Raw genomic sequence first — 7,157 nt, 5'->3', positions numbered from 1 at the left:
GGTTCAAGAAGGCAGCTCACCACCACCTTCTCAAGGGCAATTAGGGATGGGCAATAAATGCTGGCCTGGCCAGCGACGCCCACACCCCGTGCATGAATTTAAAAAAAAATTACCCTCATCAATCCCCCTTGTTACTTCCTCAAAGAATTCAACTAAGTTAGTAAGACGTGATCTTCCCAAAACAAATCCATGCTGACTATCCCTGATTAATCCCTGCCTTTCTAAATAGCAGTTTATCCTGTCCCTCAGAATTGATTCTAATAATTTACCCAGACTGACCAGCCTATAATTATTTGGCCTATCCCTTGCACCCTTTTTAAACAATGGTATAATGTTCACAGATCTCCAATCCTCTGGCACCTCGCCTATATCCAGTGAGGATTTATAGGTGATCCTCAGCGCATCCACTACTTCCTCCCTGGCTCCCTTTAACAACCTGGGATGCAATATATCTGGCCCTTGTTATTTGTCCACTTTCCAGGATGTCAGACCCTCTAGTACTTCCTCTCTCATTATGCTAATCGTATCTAATATTTCATACTCCTTCTCTTTTACTACAATGTCTGCATCATCCTTCTCCTTTGTGAAGACAGAGGCAAAAACCTCAATAAGAATCCTGCCCACATCATCTGCATCCATGTATATATATATATCTGACATATCTCAAGTTCCAAACAAAAACACATAGTATTAAGCATGTTTGCTTCAATTTTCTTTCCTCTGCAGAAGGTGCTAACTCACGATGGCTATGATTTCACTAGTACAGTTATCCATCCACCTGTACCTAACCAAAATAGTTATTGCACATGTGAGCCAAGATGCTGACCAGCGCAGGTTGTGGACAGCGTCATAAAGGAATCCAATCCCATTCTCACCAAGCATTTACATTGACATATTTTTGAGCTGGAGTGTTTTATTTTGTTTGGTATCTGCTCAAACACTTCAGGATCAGTTCCAACCCAAGTGTGTGGAAAAGGCTTGGGTTCAATGGCTGAATGTTTGCATGGTCACAAGCAGATGCAGAGGCAATCTCTCCCACCGTGGCATTGGTAGCTAATATGGCCGCTGGGCACGAGAAAGTCTGCGTACCCAAACCGACACGGCTTCCATAAACACTTCGGCTATCCAAAATCCCTCAGTCACTGGGAGAGTCTCCTAAACAGAACAACAAAGCAGCTGTGATCAGATCGATTCACTGTAATTCCAAATGATCGTCACCTACACCTGGGTCAGACAAAGCAACTGCTTTGCTTTCCAATTTTTTCTTATACCAATTCAAATCCCCAAGATAGGCCTATGTCCATTGTGCTTTTCTAGCAGTTTGAAAGTGGCAACATTCTTCAGTGCTTGCCACTCAGCAGGTTTGTTGGCTAACTTTCTCACTCCACAAGGGTCAGATGGCAAGGAGCCCTCCTGAAAATGGTTTGGGTGTAGCAAACCTTCCACAGTGAGCAGCTGTGCAAACACGGGTAAGAAGTGACCAGACTCCGAAAAACTCCCATCGCTATCCATGTCATTTTCATGGCATGAGCCATTCATTGTCTCTTCTGCTTGCTGATCACAATGGTACGAATCCATGCCCTCCTGATCCAAAGTGTAAGTGTTCACATCCGCTTTGTGAAAACCATTACAAAAGGCACTTGTCTTCAGCTGAATACATCCAACAATGTTATCACTTGCATTAGTCACCATTCCTGACAATCTAGGAAACCCATTCTCCTCCACACACAAGTTCCAATCCCTCCATCGGCAACAGGATCGCAATCTGCACCACCAACCGTTCCTCCTTTTGTCATGCTTTTGCAAGGATCATTGTTGACTTCTGTAAAGAACGGTCCTTTCCATGGATCCTCCTTACCAACCTGGACACCTCCATTCCTTTCAGGTTGCTCCTCAGGCAAACTCCTACTTGCCAGCTCCACATCTTTTGTGGTGTTATTCTAGAGGCCAAGGGCCACCGCTAAAGTTCTAGTCATTTCAGCCATTGCTCTCTACAGTTCACTGTAGGCCTCTTCATTTACAGGCAACAAACCACTGGAAGGGGATTCATCCAATGCTTGCAAAGTCCCGGGGATTTGCCCTGTATTTATGAACTGCTTGGGAGCTAAATTAGAAGCAGAGGTTACGACTTTGAGTGATTCAAGCCGAATCCAGTGGTTCTAAAGAGCTAAAGCCAAGTCTAGGCTTGTCAGCAAAATTAGAGCCCGTGGAATAAAAGGGACAGTAGCAGCATGGATACGAAATTGGCTGAGTGACAGGAAACAGTAGGGTGAACGGTTTTGGACTTGGGTGTACAGGGCACGATTTCAAAATTTGCAGATGATGAAAAACTTGGAAGTATTGTGAACTGTGAGGAGGAAAGCGAAAAACTTCAAGAGGACTTAGACAGGCTGGTGGAATGGGGGGGGGGGCGGGGGGTGCAAATCAAATTTAATGCAGAAAGCGTGAAGTGATAAATTTTGGTAGGAAGAATGAGGAGAGGCAATATAAATTGAAACGTAGCATTCTAAAGTGGGTGCAGGAACAGAGGGACCTGGGGATATATGTGCACAAATCATTGAAAGTTGCAGGGCAGGTTGAGAAAGCAGTTAATAAAGCATATGGTATCCTGGGATTTATAAATAGGGGCATAGAGTACAAGGACAAGGGAGTCATGATCAAACACTGGTTCGGCCTCAACTGGAGTATTGTGTCCAGTTATGGGCATCACACTTTGGGAAGGATGGTAAAGCATTAGAGGGGGCGCAGTAAAGATTCATGAGTATGGTTCCAAGTATGAGGAACTTTAGTTACATGGTTAGGTTGGAGAAACTACGTCGGTTCTCCATGGAGAAAAGATTAGAAGGAGATTTGATAGAGGTTTTCAAAATTGTGAGGGGTCTGGACAGAATAGATGGGGAGAAACTGTTCTATTGGTCGAAGGATCCAGAACCAGAGGACACCGTTTTCAGGTGATTGGGAAAAGAATCAGAGGTGACACGAGGAAAAACCATTCTCTGCAGCGAGCATTTAGGATCTGGAATGCTCTGCCTGAGAGTGTGGTGAAGGTAGATTCAATCGAGGCCTTCAAAAGAGAATTGGATAATTAGCTGAACAGAAAAGATTTGCAGAGCTACAGGGAAAAGGCCAGGGAGTGGGACTAGGTGAGTTGCTCTTGCAGAGAGCTGACACCCATACAATGACCGAATGGTCTCCTTCTGTGCTGTACCCATTCTATGATGCTATGATTTTATGTCTCCATGGACCAGCACTGCGGAGACCTATAGCAATCTCCAACTGCTGACCCATCTGTGATAATCAGTGCCACTGAGCTTACTTTTATTTGTCCGTATTGGAAAGCTCCATTACAAATTACTGTTTTGATATTTTCATTGTACAATTCAATTATAAATGTTATGATTTATTCGCATGATTCAGGCGTCATTGGCAAGGCTGGCATTTATTACCCATCCGTAGTTGCCCTTGACAAAGTGGTGATCCAATTGTGACACTTTGCAATGTTTTGATGCAACTTGGTGACTTTCTAGGCCACTCCAGAGGGAACTATAGAGTCAACCACATTGGTGTGGGACTGGAGTCGCATATCAACCAGACTGAGGAAGGATGATAGGTGTTCTTTCCGAAATGACATTAGTGAAACAGCTATAAAAATAGAAAATGCAAGAAATACTCAGCAGGTCAGGCAGCATCTGTGGAGAGAGAAACAGAGTTAACGTTTCAGCTCTGTGACCTTTCATCATAATGCTGGCTGACATCTGAGTATTTCCAGCATTTTTCTCTTTTTATTTCAGATTTGCAGCATCCGCAGGTATCCTGCTTTTGTGTTAGTGAACCAGTTGTTTTGCAACAATGCGACAGGTTTATTTATGTAATCTTTTCTGCTACCAGCTATTTACTTCCGGAATTTTAAACAATTAGCTGAATTTAAATTCACAAACAGTCATTTTGACATTTGAACTCACAGTCTACAAATTGTTGGTCCAAGCCTCCGGATTACTAAAACAAAACTGTCAAGAATGCAATGAATTATACATATCAGGAAAGGATTGACAAGCTGGGTCTCTTTTCTCTCGAAGAAAGAAGGCTGAGAGGTGACCTAATAGAGATCTTTAAGATTACGTCAGGTTTTGATAGAGTGAATGCAGAGAGAATGTTTCCTCTTGTGGGGAAGAGCATAACTGGAGGCCATTAATATAAGATAGTCACCAAGAAATCTCTCTACTCAAAGAGTGGTGAGAATGTGGAACTCACTATCACAGAGAGTAACTGAAATGAGCAATATAGATGCTTCTAAGGAGAAGAAGGGAATAGAGGGTTAAGATGTCAGATTTAGATGAGGAAAGATGGGAGCAGGCTCGAATGGAGCATAAACAGTGGCATGGACTGGTTGTGCCGAATGGCCTGTTTCTGTGCCGTATACCCTCTGTAATCCTATGTATGTTATGTTTGTGCAGATCACAGAGACGAAAACAAGAGTTCTGACAAAAGGTCATCAGTCTGAATGGTTAAGTCTGTTTCTCCCTCCCTGCTGAGTATTTGGAGCATTTTCTGTTTTCACACAGGATTGCTCATCCAGTAACATAACCATTGTGCACCTGTATACCCAGAGCAGTTGCCTATTGATAGTAGTGGGCATTTTTGTATTGTGTGCAGGGGGTGTTGCTAGCCTAAACATTATTCAGTGCCATTTCACATTGTCTGAATTTCACATTGCATGGTCCACTAGCATCCTGAAGTAACAAGCAACAAAAATGTTATGTGGCATTGTGTTTATATATAATCAGTGCCTGGTGACACAACCTTTGTTTCTGATCATCTCTTCCAGCCACTTCATCATGGAATGCATTAGCTTCCCTGTGAAATACTCAGAAATAAATTCCCTTGTTTCTCTTAAATTATTTCTCAGGTCACTGTTGAAATGCATTTGGTCATTCCATACATTTCCAATTTTTTTCTTTCTGGTCATAGAAATGCTCGTGTGGGTTTTGCCTTGTTTTGTAACTCACTGCCATGCTACAGAAAGTAAGAAATTTTAAAAGGGCAGTAAAATACTTGTACAGCTTTTCAATTTTTCTCTTTGGTGCAAGCTACTTCTAAATCCACAAATATCCTTTTTGTCTTGAATTAAATTCCAATTAATGGGAGGGGTTGAAGGATTCATGTGTGCAGCATAAATGTCAGCATTGGTGAGTTGGACAGAATGGCCTGCTTCTGTGCTGTAGGCTCTATAATGGGAATTTTAACCTCCAAAAACAGGTGGATTTGGGTGGGGTAGAAGATCATAAAGCTAAAAATCTGAAACAGGAACCCAACCTGCCTTGAACTCACCCACTTCCGTTTTTAACAGAGGTGGGAGAGGTCCGTGCAACCAAACTGCTCACAGGAGGTGGGTTTGTCATTTAATTTTTTTAATGGACTCCATGCCCATTTTAACAGTGATTCTATTTTTTGGCTTTGGGAAATACGGCAGGTGAAAGGAGGTGAGAATGGGTTGAATCTATGAGGTAAGAATCTTTACAGCACGGCTTGTGGGCCAGGAGGAGCAAGAGTATTCTCTGCAAACCCCAACAAGCTACTCAGACTGCCCCAAACACCATCTGCTCCCCCCGAATACCATCTGCCCCTCTCTACGATCAGACCCCATTCCTGTTCCACTCGACCAACCTGCTCCCAGCCCAACCTTGTCCTGCAGGATTTCTAACCCGATAAGCAGCCAGCCTGTCAATGGCTATGGGGGGGTTTCGGGAAACCTGTATTTGTGGGTTTTCTGGCCTGTAAACAGCACCCCTCACTCCATCCCCACCTCCGAAATAATAAGTAATGCCATGTAAAAAAATGCGTGCTGATCACAGAGGCCACTCGATGTAAATTAACTGTCATTTTTCCCTTCAGAATTCCTTTCCTGACTCATAAGCCATTGAGACATACAAACCTCAAAACGCCTGTTGAAGGTAATGAGGGAATGAAAGTTGCACATGGCCCTATGACATTCCTCTGTCTACCATCTTAACACAGGAATTAACCCATTTATTTTAAATGGATTAGGCCTCCACTAAAATAACAGGGGTGTCAAACATTTAGCATTCATCCACCAATATCGCCAACAATACATTCTAGCCTATAGAAGCTATGTGACTTACTTGTATCAGTTAACAAGATCATTCTTGGAGCTCTGTTTTATCCTAAATTATTATGCATTGGCATTTGGTTTCTTTTCTAGAATAGCACTTGACTCCGAACGAACTTGGATTGAAAAGTACATTTATTTAACAAATACTAATCGTACTTGCCATTCTTTGCATTCAATGTCAGTGATTTTTCATACCTCTGTGCCTTATGGCCAGCTTCCATTTCGCTTGTAACTTATATCATTAGATATCAAGATATGCACAATGAAAGCAAATCTCATGCAAATTTCTTTGTTAGATTTTCTTCCTTTCTGACAAATTCTATCTGATCCAATGCTGTAAAGCTCCGGAAACTTGTTTCTTTGCAGACAAAGTGAAATATAATGTGTCTAACAGCAAACTCGGTAGTTGGTTTTTTTCGCTCTCAAGAGAAATAATTTTGCTTGTAAAGTTAAATTGTCTTCTCTCTTGCCTGAAAAGATTTTGTTGGTATGAGGCATCTGTTCAGAAGACTTTGGTCTTGTACATATAGGTTTTAACAATTATTGCCCACAACATGCAAGCTGATAATGATGTGGCAAGGGCAAAAATGTATTTGATGAACAATGGGACAAAACATTTCCTTAAGCAATAAAGTTTGATTAAGAAATAAACATAGGAAAAACTGCGAAGGAGGTTGAATTGAGGATCAAATCAAGTACAGGAAGAGAAATAAAGAGCGAGAAAAAAAGAAATGGAGATCGGATTAAGAGAGAGAGAAAAAAGACAAACATGAAAAATGTTTTTTTTTTCTAAATGACAGTTTTAAAATCTTCAACAACAATGCAATATCTGCAGGAATGACATTCCACATACAACTGTTCACTTTCTGGCCCAGAAAGGCTAGCTACAATGTCATCAAATGGAAACATACGCTGTTAATTATAGACACTAATATTACTGTGGTGAGTTTGATTGGCAATTAATGCAGAGACGCAGCAACTTGATACAACTCACAGGGAGGTTAGATGCAAGATGCTGTAACCCGAA

The 7,157-nt window shown here is 41.8% G+C and overlaps 1 pseudogene; it reads right to left on the bottom strand.

The window, feature by feature from the left end:
- Positions 1-913: 913 nt before the first annotated feature.
- On the bottom strand, positions 914-2,655 carry LOC137366633 (F-box only protein 30-like; annotated as a pseudogene).
- Positions 2,656-7,157: the final 4,502 nt, after the last annotated feature.

This window comes from Heterodontus francisci, chromosome 3 (genome assembly GCF_036365525.1).
Source record: "Heterodontus francisci isolate sHetFra1 chromosome 3, sHetFra1.hap1, whole genome shotgun sequence".
NCBI classification, from domain to species: Eukaryota; Metazoa; Chordata; class Chondrichthyes; order Heterodontiformes; family Heterodontidae; genus Heterodontus; species Heterodontus francisci.
Note: the sequence above shows the minus strand (reverse complement) of the source record. Positions and strands in the feature narration are given on the sequence as shown.